This window comes from Pinus tabuliformis, chromosome 8 (assembly GCF_031772625.1).
Source record: "Pinus tabuliformis cultivar Carrire ecotype Pingquan chromosome 8, CPIR1, whole genome shotgun sequence".
NCBI classification, from domain to species: Eukaryota; Viridiplantae; Streptophyta; class Pinopsida; order Pinales; family Pinaceae; genus Pinus; species Pinus tabuliformis.
The window spans coordinates 910,052,248-910,063,480 of record NC_142294.1 but is presented as its reverse complement, the minus strand read 5'-3'; the positions used below and the strand labels follow the sequence as shown (position 1 = coordinate 910,063,480).

The 11,233-nt window shown below is 36.9% G+C and overlaps 1 pseudogene; it reads right to left on the bottom strand.

The window, feature by feature from the left end:
- Window positions 1-4,049: 4,049 nt before the first annotated feature.
- LOC149238494 (putative pentatricopeptide repeat-containing protein At3g23330 pseudogene) lies at window positions 4,050-7,358 on the bottom strand (annotated as a pseudogene).
- Between the last annotated feature and the right edge of the window lie 3,875 nt (window positions 7,359-11,233).

The window sequence follows — 11,233 nt, the reverse complement described above, 5'->3', positions numbered from 1 at the left end:
GTACAAGCATAGCTTATTCACTGTTTGTAATCCATGCAGGAATACGAAATCAAACTCATCACCACAACTACACATGGGATCATCACCAAGCTATATAAACATCATCTAGCTCAAAGTTTGAGGACTCCTCGGACTCCTTTGCTATCTCAATATAAAAAGTAGCAATCACCTAAAAACCCTTGATTTCCTTAGAAACCACCTTAAAAAACCACCCATGGGTCCCCCTCCTCGCCATGCAAGTATCTTGATGAACCATTCCATTTTGGAGCAGAGCCGATTGATTTGGTACCTAACCAGAAACAAAGCCAAATTGTGTGCCCATTCATTACCTTGACCTTGCTGACCAGCTGGTTTGACCAGTTACCAGTTCAGACCGACTAATTTTTAAAAACTATGCTTAGTGGGTGATATTGATGATGAGGATCCCCATACAGGCGGGATTTTGATAACATGAGTTATTTGTTATAGCATGATTTTTTTTTTGGACTTTAGAGGCCATTTGGAGCCTCTTTGTTGTATTTTTGGTTCAAATATGGATTGCACTCTATGCTATTTTGGTTATATGCACCCTTGCTTGCTATATACACTAGAAACTTCACATATTTGCGTATAATGGTTTGGATTCATATGGATGCACATGAATATATATGCTTTTTTACAAAATTTGGATATTTTATTTATTTTTGGTCAATTGGCTTTTTGGTCTAAATTTTTGCCAATTACGATCTAGTTCACATTTTCAGAGTTAATCGTTTCAATGACTAGTCTAGTTTTGATAATATTGATTAGGCCTTCTCTCCAATTGCTAGAGAAGTTATTTTCATATTCTGGAACTCCTTTATTTTAGGAGTTGGAATTATTATTTTTGGCATCTCTATTTCAGCAGGTGTTTGTTTCGTAAGTGACATGTAGCAGAAGAGCAGGGTGACATTTAGCATCCTCTAATGGTTTAGTGCATTGTCTTTGGTTCAATCCAGCTTAGTTTGTTGGAATCTTAAAAATTGTTAAGTTCATTGAATTTTGGATGGGATGTGAATTCTATTTTGATCATATGAGTTCCGATGAGGTTGGAACCCCTATCAAACATCCTAAAACAATTAATGATGATATGGAAAATTTAAGGGTAAAAGGGAAAACATCATGGAAATGAAAGGAAAACATAAACAAAATGAAAGTGAAATATAAATAAAAATAAAATGGAAAATAAAGAAAATGAACTTTATTTGAAGAATTTTATATTTTCATTCCACATTGGCTTGTGGCTCCAAAAACTCCAAATGCTCACAATTGATCAATGTGTTCAGAATTAGAGCTTCAATAGAAGCTTTTGCATAGGTTCAATGTGAACATGTGAGAAACAGTTCGAGATATTTTCAAAACATAATTCTAGTTTTGAAAAAAACAATTCTATATTTTAATTCACTTTAGTAAAAAAGTGAGTCTCATATTTAGCAACTGAGGCTAAAAAGTGTATCTCGTGCATGAATTAGACTAGGAATATCTCAAAAATAGATTCTAAGCTAAAAGTATAAAGATGAAGATATAGGCTTTCAACATAGTTGAGCAAGTTGAACGATAGACATATGGAAAGAATGTAGTCAGACAGAGAAGAGACATTTCTAGGCAGCACGCAATATAGCTAGCCATGAATATTACCAATTATTGTAAGTGGATTTTTGTTATGTTTTATGTTGTTCTAGACTAATTTGTAAGATGGATATGGAGGATGTCATTAATCAATCAACTTGATCTATCATGAAAAAGGCTAGTCTAATAGGCTTGGAAGCAACAAAAATATAGACATGGATAAGTTAACTTAATCTTTACATATAAATATCCTCAAGTCGTGGCCTCCTAGCTGAAGGTCTTTTGGAATTAAAGTTGATCTTGTAAAGCAATTATGTACCCTCTCTAGCTAAGTTGCATGATAGGGGGAAATGGGTACACATTTCCAAAACAGAAATGCACTAGAAACATGACCCCCAAAATTGTGGATACAGGGAAACTTGATATAGATATATATATATATATATATATATATATATATATATATCGAAACTTGGAAAGAAATTCAAATCACTATGAATAAATGAGAAAGAATATTTAAATGACACACAATGTTTCACCATTGCTTATATTCAGATTCTCATCATAATTATCACCATTTGCCTCTACCTCAATCCTCTAGGATCATCAATCAACACCACTCAATTTTGATGAAACTACTTAATCCAAGCTTTAAAATATGGTACAAAAAGCTTAGCATGCCTAATCAATGAAGGGTACATTTTTGCTAAGGTCACAACAGAGGAGTCCAACAAGAAACATCACTAACATCGAGGTACATAAAGGGCTTGGTGCTCTTGATTAACTGTCAATTCCATTATGTCATTATCTAATAGAATTTAATGAAAATGCTACAATCCTACAATCCTGAAATCCTAGAAACAGTTAAGTCTATTGAATTTTGAATGGTATGAAATTCTACTTTCTCCATATGAAGTCTGATGAGGTTGGAACCACTCTCAAACATCCTGAAACAATGGATTGTCGCATACATATTTGACATTACCATTAATTACCAACATTTTAGTGCAAATTGAGAGTAAAACCCTCTCTTAAATAAAATCTTTGGTCTTAAAGGTTTCCAGAAGTCTCATTGATTCATAATTAACCTTTAATTAGGCATTAAAACCAAAAATGCGGACCCCAACAATTAAATCAATGGAAAATCAGACAAAGGTCATTTGGAAACACGTTGTACAAACATTGAAACGCATTTTAGTTTGTATGAGACATGTTTCCCACATGTGAAACACATTTCATACAAACTGAAACGTGTTTCAAGCGCATTTCAATCGCATTTCAATATGGAAATGCAGCTGATACGTAAGGGGGCCACATTTCCTGCAACATAGCTCTCCAGTCAAAAGGAATTATTGACCAAAATACACTTGTAGAAAGGCCAACATGTTGCATGTATTTTCCTCTTAATGTATTTGTGATGATTTTTATTGGTCTTGAGTAAGTCTTCAAATTTGATATAGCCAATCATGAATATTAACAAATGTTTTGAGTGGGTTTTTGAAGATTTTATGCCATTCAAGAGAGATTTTTAAGCTTGATAAGGAGGGTGTCATAAAGCAGTCAACATGGCTATGAAGAAGGAAAGTCTATCAGGCTTGAAATATAGCCAATAAATATATATAGACTTTGACGTGTATAAAAAGGCCCTTTTTGTTTTTATTGTGGGTAAACTAATGTATACTATTCTTTTGGTTTTATTGTAGGCAAACTAATGTATACTATATAATAAAAACTAAACTGGGATTGGCTATCCCTCCATATGCCCTAGGAATCATTTAGGCCCACCTGGCATTAGCCTTGTGAACCCATAAGGAACGAACCCACAAGGATGTAGAAACAAACAAAAAAATAAATGAGTTACATAGATTTTGCATTATGTTGTGTCGATTGTTTGGCACAGGTGCATATTAACTATATAAGACAACATAATAGAACCTGCATAAATGAAATAGGTTACCAAACAAAAACCTACAAATGCACCACGGAGAAGTGTTTTCAATAGTTCAAAGAATGCAAATAATGAAGAATAATTCTTATAGTCTTCCATCTGGAGATAATGGAAAAGCTGAGAATCCAATAATAAAATGACCGTTTCTAAATATCTGTAACAAAATATCAACATATAGCTGAGCTCTTTCTTACCTTGTTTTAATGCCTTTTGAGCTGCAGCTGAGTTTTCTGCACCCTGCTGGTGATAGATGATCATTTCTGCAGGTTAGGAGTTTTCGTGTGTAGGTTCAATTGTTGGTGCTTTGCTATAACAAGAATGATAGATGTGATCTTGGTGATAACCTTTTTCTCCTTGTGCTTTACTTTGCAAAATGACCTTGAACCTGGCAATTTAAGGCGCCTCTTGTTGCTACAACACATGTCTTGGGCGTTCTCTTATTGTTGTTCTCAAGTTGTTCCTACTGACTTTAGGCAACAACTCTTTAAGGATAAATTCATACTGATTTGAAATCTCTTTTTGAAGGAGTCTCAATTCTTCTTTGATTTCCCTTTTCAACATCTTTGAATTCCTCTGTTCTGAAAGACAATACACCATTTCCCAGGTCCATATAATGGCAAAATGCTTGCCAGTTTATGTTCCAAGAGTTGTAGCACATGACAGAGTACATACATCAATTTTCTCAGTCTATGTGAGCGGGTATCAAAGAATTCCTACCATTGTTTCATTTTTATCAAAAACCATTCCATGAAAATCCATGCATGGCATCATATGAAAACTATGTTGTCTGCTTTCTGCATGACAGAGAAATGATAATACCATAATAATTTTCATAACAAAACTTAGCACACTCCATCCTTAAAATGATGGAAACGGTTGGCATCCCTAACAACAATTTCTCGTTCTACAATTCTTGAAATGAACTTAATGGCGGTGTGGCAGTCACCACAGACACGAAGATTCTTGACAATTCTAATTGGAATCCCACTGGGTGTGCTGATAAGACCAAAAGCTATCGCTAGCTTTTCACTGTGATAGCTCAGAAAATCATCTTTATATTCATCCTCCACATCATGTAAAACAAAGTTTGTGTCAGGCACATACCCTGCCTTCTTAATCTGCTCAGATAGTGTTTCCAGCATTGCATAAATCTCTTCTACTTGTGGATGAGATCTATCTCCTACAATAAATGCATGCACCCTATTCTTTGCTTCAGTCCAGCTGCAACCTGGAATTTTTCTTATTCCCCTGTCTTTCATCATTTTCCTGACTCTAGCAACATCATCCCATTTGCCAGATGAAGCATAGATGTTTGACATCAGCACATAATTTGCAGCATTGTGTGGTTCCAACTTAAAAAGGCACTCTGCTGCAAGTCTTCCTAGTTCCATGTTATTATGAATTCTACAAGCAGCAAGCAATGCTCCCCATACACTTGCATTTGGTTCAAACGGCATGTTTTTAATAAGGTAATCTGCCTCAACTAGACGGCCAGCACGGCCTAGAAGGTCAATCATGCAAGCATAGTGGTCTGCTCTCGGCTCAATGCAATGATCTTGAATCATTGAATCAAAATATCGATAACCTTCATCCACTAAACCTGAATGACTGCATGCACAAAGGACACCCAAAAATGCAATGTAGTCTGGCTTCATGCCTGTCTGAAGCATCTGCTCGAAGAGTTGAAGGGCTTCCTTCCCATGACCATGATAGGCATACCCTCCAATTATTGCAGTCCAGGAAACCACATCTTGCTCAGGCATATCATCGAACACCAGATGGGCATCAACTATACTTCCACATTTGGCATAAGTAGTAACAAGGGCATTGCCCACAGAGAGATGTGACTCAAAACCGCTCTTCATCATGTGGGCATGCACCTGTCTACCTTCTTTCAAAGCAGCCATGTTTGCACATGCACTTAAAATGCTGGCATAAGTCAACTGATCTGGCTTCACTCCTTCCATTTGCATTTGGCAAAAGTGTTTAAGGGCCTCCTCACCAAGCCCATTTTGACCGTAGCCTACAATTATAACGGTCCATGAAACAGCATTCCTTTCAGGCATCATACTGAAAACTCTTGCCGCATCATCTATGCTTTTGCATTTGGCATACATGTCAACTAGGGCACTGCCCACAAACACGGTAAACTCAACTCCATTCCTAATAGCATGGACATGGACTTGCTTACCTTGATCCAGAGTGGAAAGGCTGCCGCATCCACTGAGAAGACTTCCAAACGTGAACTCATCAGGCATTGTGCCAGCCCATTCCATCTGTAAAAAGAGCTTCAAAGCTTCTTCAACATAACCATTCTGCGCATAGCCAGAAATTATCACATTCCATAACACAACATCTTTGTTATACATTTTATCAAACACTTGCCGTGAATCCTCTAAACTCCCACATTTGGCATACATGTCAACAAGGGCACTCCCCACAAAAGCACTGGACTCAAATCCACTCTTGACGATCAGGCAATGCACCTGCGCGCCCTGCTCCATGTCCTTTAAAACAGTACATGCACCAAGGACACTAGCAAACGTAATCCTATCCGGCTTCTTACCATCTCGTTGCATTCGGCCAAAAAGCTTCAAGGACTCAACTTGGGTTTTGTAGAAATCAACTTCTCCATCAGCAAACTTTGAAAGCAAACCGCCTTTCCAGCCTACGCTCCCGCACCTGGCATATCCTGAGATCATCATATTCCACGAGACAACATTTCGCATAGGCATTTTTTCAAACACTTGGCGTGCATCTTCCAAACAACGGCACTTCGCATACATGTTGGCAAGATGGTTTCCCAGAGAAATATCAGGGCGAAACGCAGCCTTGATTATGTGGGTATGAAGGAGCTTTCCCTCCGCCAGAGTCCCTGCATTCGCACATTCCTGCAATAGTCGAACGCAGGTGTCGATGCCCAACTGAATCCATGGTAAAATGGGCAATGCCTCCTTCAACCTCCCTTCCTCGTATTGTGTGTTCGCTTCCAAAGCTATGGTACCCAGCTTCACCACTGTATTTTCTACCGCGATGCTCAAAGGGACTTTGGTATGGCTGAATCCTGTAAGAAGGAATTTATCCTTCTGCTTTCGATTCCAAAAGAAAGAATACACAGCAGCCGTGTTGAATGCGTGTAGGTGTCTGCGGTTAACGGTATGGGATGTGAGTAGGCAAATGATTCTGTTCATAGCATTCCTGCAGTCGAGTTACCCATGAATCCAACAACGCTGGTCGCACAGGTGGAACTGCATTGCATTTTCAGGATTTGCTCAATTTTTTTTTCTTTCTTTGGTTTACCATGGACTAACGCTAGCTATGAGTCATGGAATAGTCTAATTTGACATCGGTTTTATTCATCCGGGATTTCATATTTTGAAATTTTCCCTTTTGAAGAATGGTCACTGACTCGTGGGATAATTTGAAAAATCTTAATTTAAACACAGGAAAATCATATTTTAAAGGCATCATGGTCCTTGTGAGAGTGAATTTACTTGACTTTCATGGGTGACTCCACCTTAAAACCGAGAGCAGATGAAGCACATAGTCAAGGCAACAGTTCAAGTTCACTCTCTTGGAGAAATGGAGAAAGGTTTGAATGCTCAAATGCAAGCCTAATGAGCCAAATATTCAGCGATTGTAGAATAGATTGGGGTGGTGGCAATCAAGGTTGATAATATTAAGTAGACTTTGCATGACATACCGCATGGCAATCAATCTTAGAACCCTCCATTGCATTAAACTCCCATTTTCTACGAAGTTAAACAAGAAGGCAACCTCGTAGTAGTAATGACAGGAAATAAACACACAAACCCAGAAAAAACCAATCAAACTCAATTCAGGACTCTCATCCTTTCTTAAATGGTTCTTTATTGGTTGACATATAATAAACACACAACACACATATCTAGAGAATCCAATCAAACTCAATTCAAGGCTCTCATCCTTTCTTCAAGTGGTTCTTTATTGGTTGGCATATTAAATTTTTTTGAATATTAATATGTTTTATAAATTTTGCTAGTTTTGAGACAATATCTAAGGAAATATATTTGCCATAATAGAATACACCATAGTTGGTAGTGTTAATTTCAAACTTGGATTTCCATGGTTGGTGGAGGCCTTATTCTATATTTTTGTCGTACAAAGTTGTATGCTTTGGAAACAATTATTTTTTAATAAAAAAATATATGTTATTGTTGTGAGAGTTATTTTCTACAACTTAATATAAGGGAGATGTGTAACTCTTTTGTGCTTAACACAGAGTTGACACATGTTATTTAAAAATATATTAATAACAAAAATACATTTAGAGCAAGAGGAGGGACAGGCGTGTTAGGTTTGCCACAGTAAGGTTTTATGAAAAGATTTTATAGTAGGGGACTAAGGTTTTTGGGCAAGTGATCAATGGATGAGATGGTGAATTATGGTCCAGTGGTTGACTATTCAGACAATGTGTTGTTTGAAGATCAAATCTTTATATAAGTTATCATCCTGACAACATTGGTTGACAAAATATCTATGAAACCGGATTCGTCCCCCAGGCCCTACGTGTCTCGAATCCGGCGAATCAGACACGATTCGGACGAATTCATGTCTGAAAATCGGACATGTCGTGTCCGATTGGGACACTTCGAATCCAGAACGTGTCCCGATCAGGACACTTCGAATCCTGAATGTGTCCCGATCAGGACACTTCGAATCCGTAACGTGCCTTGATCAGGACACTTCGAATCCGAAACGTGTCCTAATCAAGACACTTCAAATCCAGAAATCAAGAACTCGCGCAACATTATAAAGGCGTATTTCCTCATTCTATTTGCACATTCACTTGTTTAGTTTGTCGTGGGTTTGTTGTGGGTGTTTGGGAGCAAGGAGCAAAGGGCGTGGGAGAATTTTCAAGGAGATTCAAGCAACAAGTAAGTGCTAGAGCCTGTCAGATTTGATGATGGTGATACTATAGAGGGGTCATCCTCCACACTAGCAGATGTAGAGATGACTTTGGATACAAAGGAGGAGGATGCAGCAGAGGAGAGCAGTGGTGACCATGATGATTAGGACAGTGATGTTGATTTTGATGATGACTATGAGGATTGATGACTCGTGAGTCATGAGCTACTTACTGCCTTGAGGCTTGTATACTTGTAGACTTGTAGTTGTAGTTGTTTTGTATTTGCTATTTTTATTTGCCATTGGCATTACACTACCTATGTAAACAGTAACACATTTTGATTTTGATGACTTCATGAAAAAACTACAATATCTTAATCTTACTATCTTGTCTTTCTCTTATTGGATCATTAATGAATTGAATATTTATTGTAAATTTATAATTTATCTATCATTTATGTCACAATTGTATTTGTAATTTTGTATGCATAATGTTACTTTGTAAAACTTACATCTAGATGCAGATCTATGTTTGAATCAATGAATTTGTATCATGAATGAGAATTTGTGTAAGAAATATCTAATTTTTAATATATATATATATATATATATATATATACAATGTACCTGAACGTGTCCTGTTCTGGGGGGTCAATGTGTCTGTATCCGACACTCGAATCCTCATATCCATCGAATCTCGAATCCCTGTGTCAGGTGACTTAGCAAAATATCAAAGCAACTTGATGAGGAGGAGATACGAAAATCTGAGGTGGGTCCTAATAAAGAAATATTGTATGATCATCCAAAAGGGGTCCAAACTTGTCTAAATAGATTTGTGGGTATATTCAAGGATTTAGCTATTAGTGAGAATTTAAAGGCCCCATCTAAGAGTACAATGTTTCCAAAAAGTTTGCCGGTGGTAAATAAAGTGTTGGTAAACTAAGATGATGCAAATAATTGTGGTTGTTTTGGTGCTTTGTTAGAGTTTGAGGAGTTCCCGGGAAGTTTCGAAGATTAGGTACTTGGAAGACTAGTAAGAAGAAAAGATGGGTTATTCTGAGTTGAGGAGGCATTGTTTCATTAGAACTCAACAAAGTTGTGAACCTAGACCAAATTCTTGACCCTACTAACATGTCACTCATCAATACATTTCTTGGTCATATTGTACCGATGAAGCTTTTTCTTTTGTGGGTGGGGAACTTTTGGGCTCCTTTTCTGGGTACTGTCTAGTTGTCCATAGTGTAACAATATATAAACAATGCAAGATAAAAGAAGCGAGAGATAGGGATTACGTGGTAAAACCCCAATGTGGGGAAATGGGAAAACATCCACGTAAGCAACTTGTTTATTCTCCATGTAAAATCTCAACCATATAAGGCTACAACCCCACATAAGCATTAGGGCTCATTACATTACACTCATGTCCACTTAGTTAGAGAATCCTTCACCTTAATTATATATGAGAGAGTGAAGGGAGAGCTTTTCTCATAATACATGTGGGATAAATCCATTTTATAATATTATGAATTATCAAAGAATAACTTGGTCAAAAGGCCATTATGAAATCAATAATACATCTACATTCTAACATTCCCCCTTAATGATGACTAGAGGGCTAGAATCACAAGAGGAAGATGCTATTAACTAGCTTTCCTCCTTGATGACAACAACTTGCAACTCTAATAAGTTACAAAGTCAAAGAAACTTCACCACTTTGTGTAATGTCCCTTTTTGAGCACAAGAGATGGGAGATAATTAATTTAATTAATCAATGTCATCCTAAAGGTGATAATGAGTAATTAAATTTGAAAAGGGGGACTATTGAGTGACTTTGATTTAATTAAGAAATAAAACCCATAAATTCATTTTATTATTAAAAGTGACCCATGGTATTTGGATGGGGAAAATTATAAAAAGGAAGGTGAGAGTTGATTTAGGAGCATGAATGAGTATAAATATTTTGATGATTGTTCCAAGAGTTCAAGTAACTTATGGTGTGAGGGAGAACCACGGGAGAACCCTCAATATATTTTCTAGTTTTTATGTTGAGATATACACACTAGCTGCTAGTGGTAAGTTTCAATGGTTGTAAATCCACCCTAGCTGATCATTTGTTTTTGCATGAAAGACTAAATTGACTATTCAAGGAGGTGAATTTCCAGACTCAAGAGAAGGCTAAATTGACTAATCTAGGAGGCCGAGTTGGCTTATTCAAAAGGTTTGTTGAAGGAGTTGAGTTGTCGAAATAAGGGAGTTAAGAGCCGATGATTTCTAGCTAATTCATTTGCTAGGTTTTTCCACAAATTATTGATGCAATGTCTCTTAGTATTAAATAAATAAAATTAGTTGGGGTTTGTAGTATTTTCTCTCCAATTTTTTGGGTTGCAATTGCAAGGTCTCTTTAAGCACTGGAAATTTTCATCACACAAATTTTTTTTGTTTCTGATAAACTTTCATGGTTTATTCGTTTGCAAAAAAAATCTAGAAAATTTAACTAATTAAATTAAAGGAATATTACACGGTGATGGATTTGGTGAACATATATACAACTTGGTATTCATTAGTACAATTAATCTAGGTGGATATCGGTGACCACCCACATCTCCCACTCTCTCAATAGTTCTCTATATTCTTGACGTTTTTTCTATGATTTTTGGGTCCCAAACTTTTGAGGCCATTTTGAGGTCCCAAACAATGTTTTTTGGCAATTCGAGGGGGCAGGGGTTGCCATTACATGCTCTAGCCATGGTCGAAATTTGTAGTCCTCAAATAGTTCTTCCAACGAGTTATTGTGCACCCCAAATGGATATT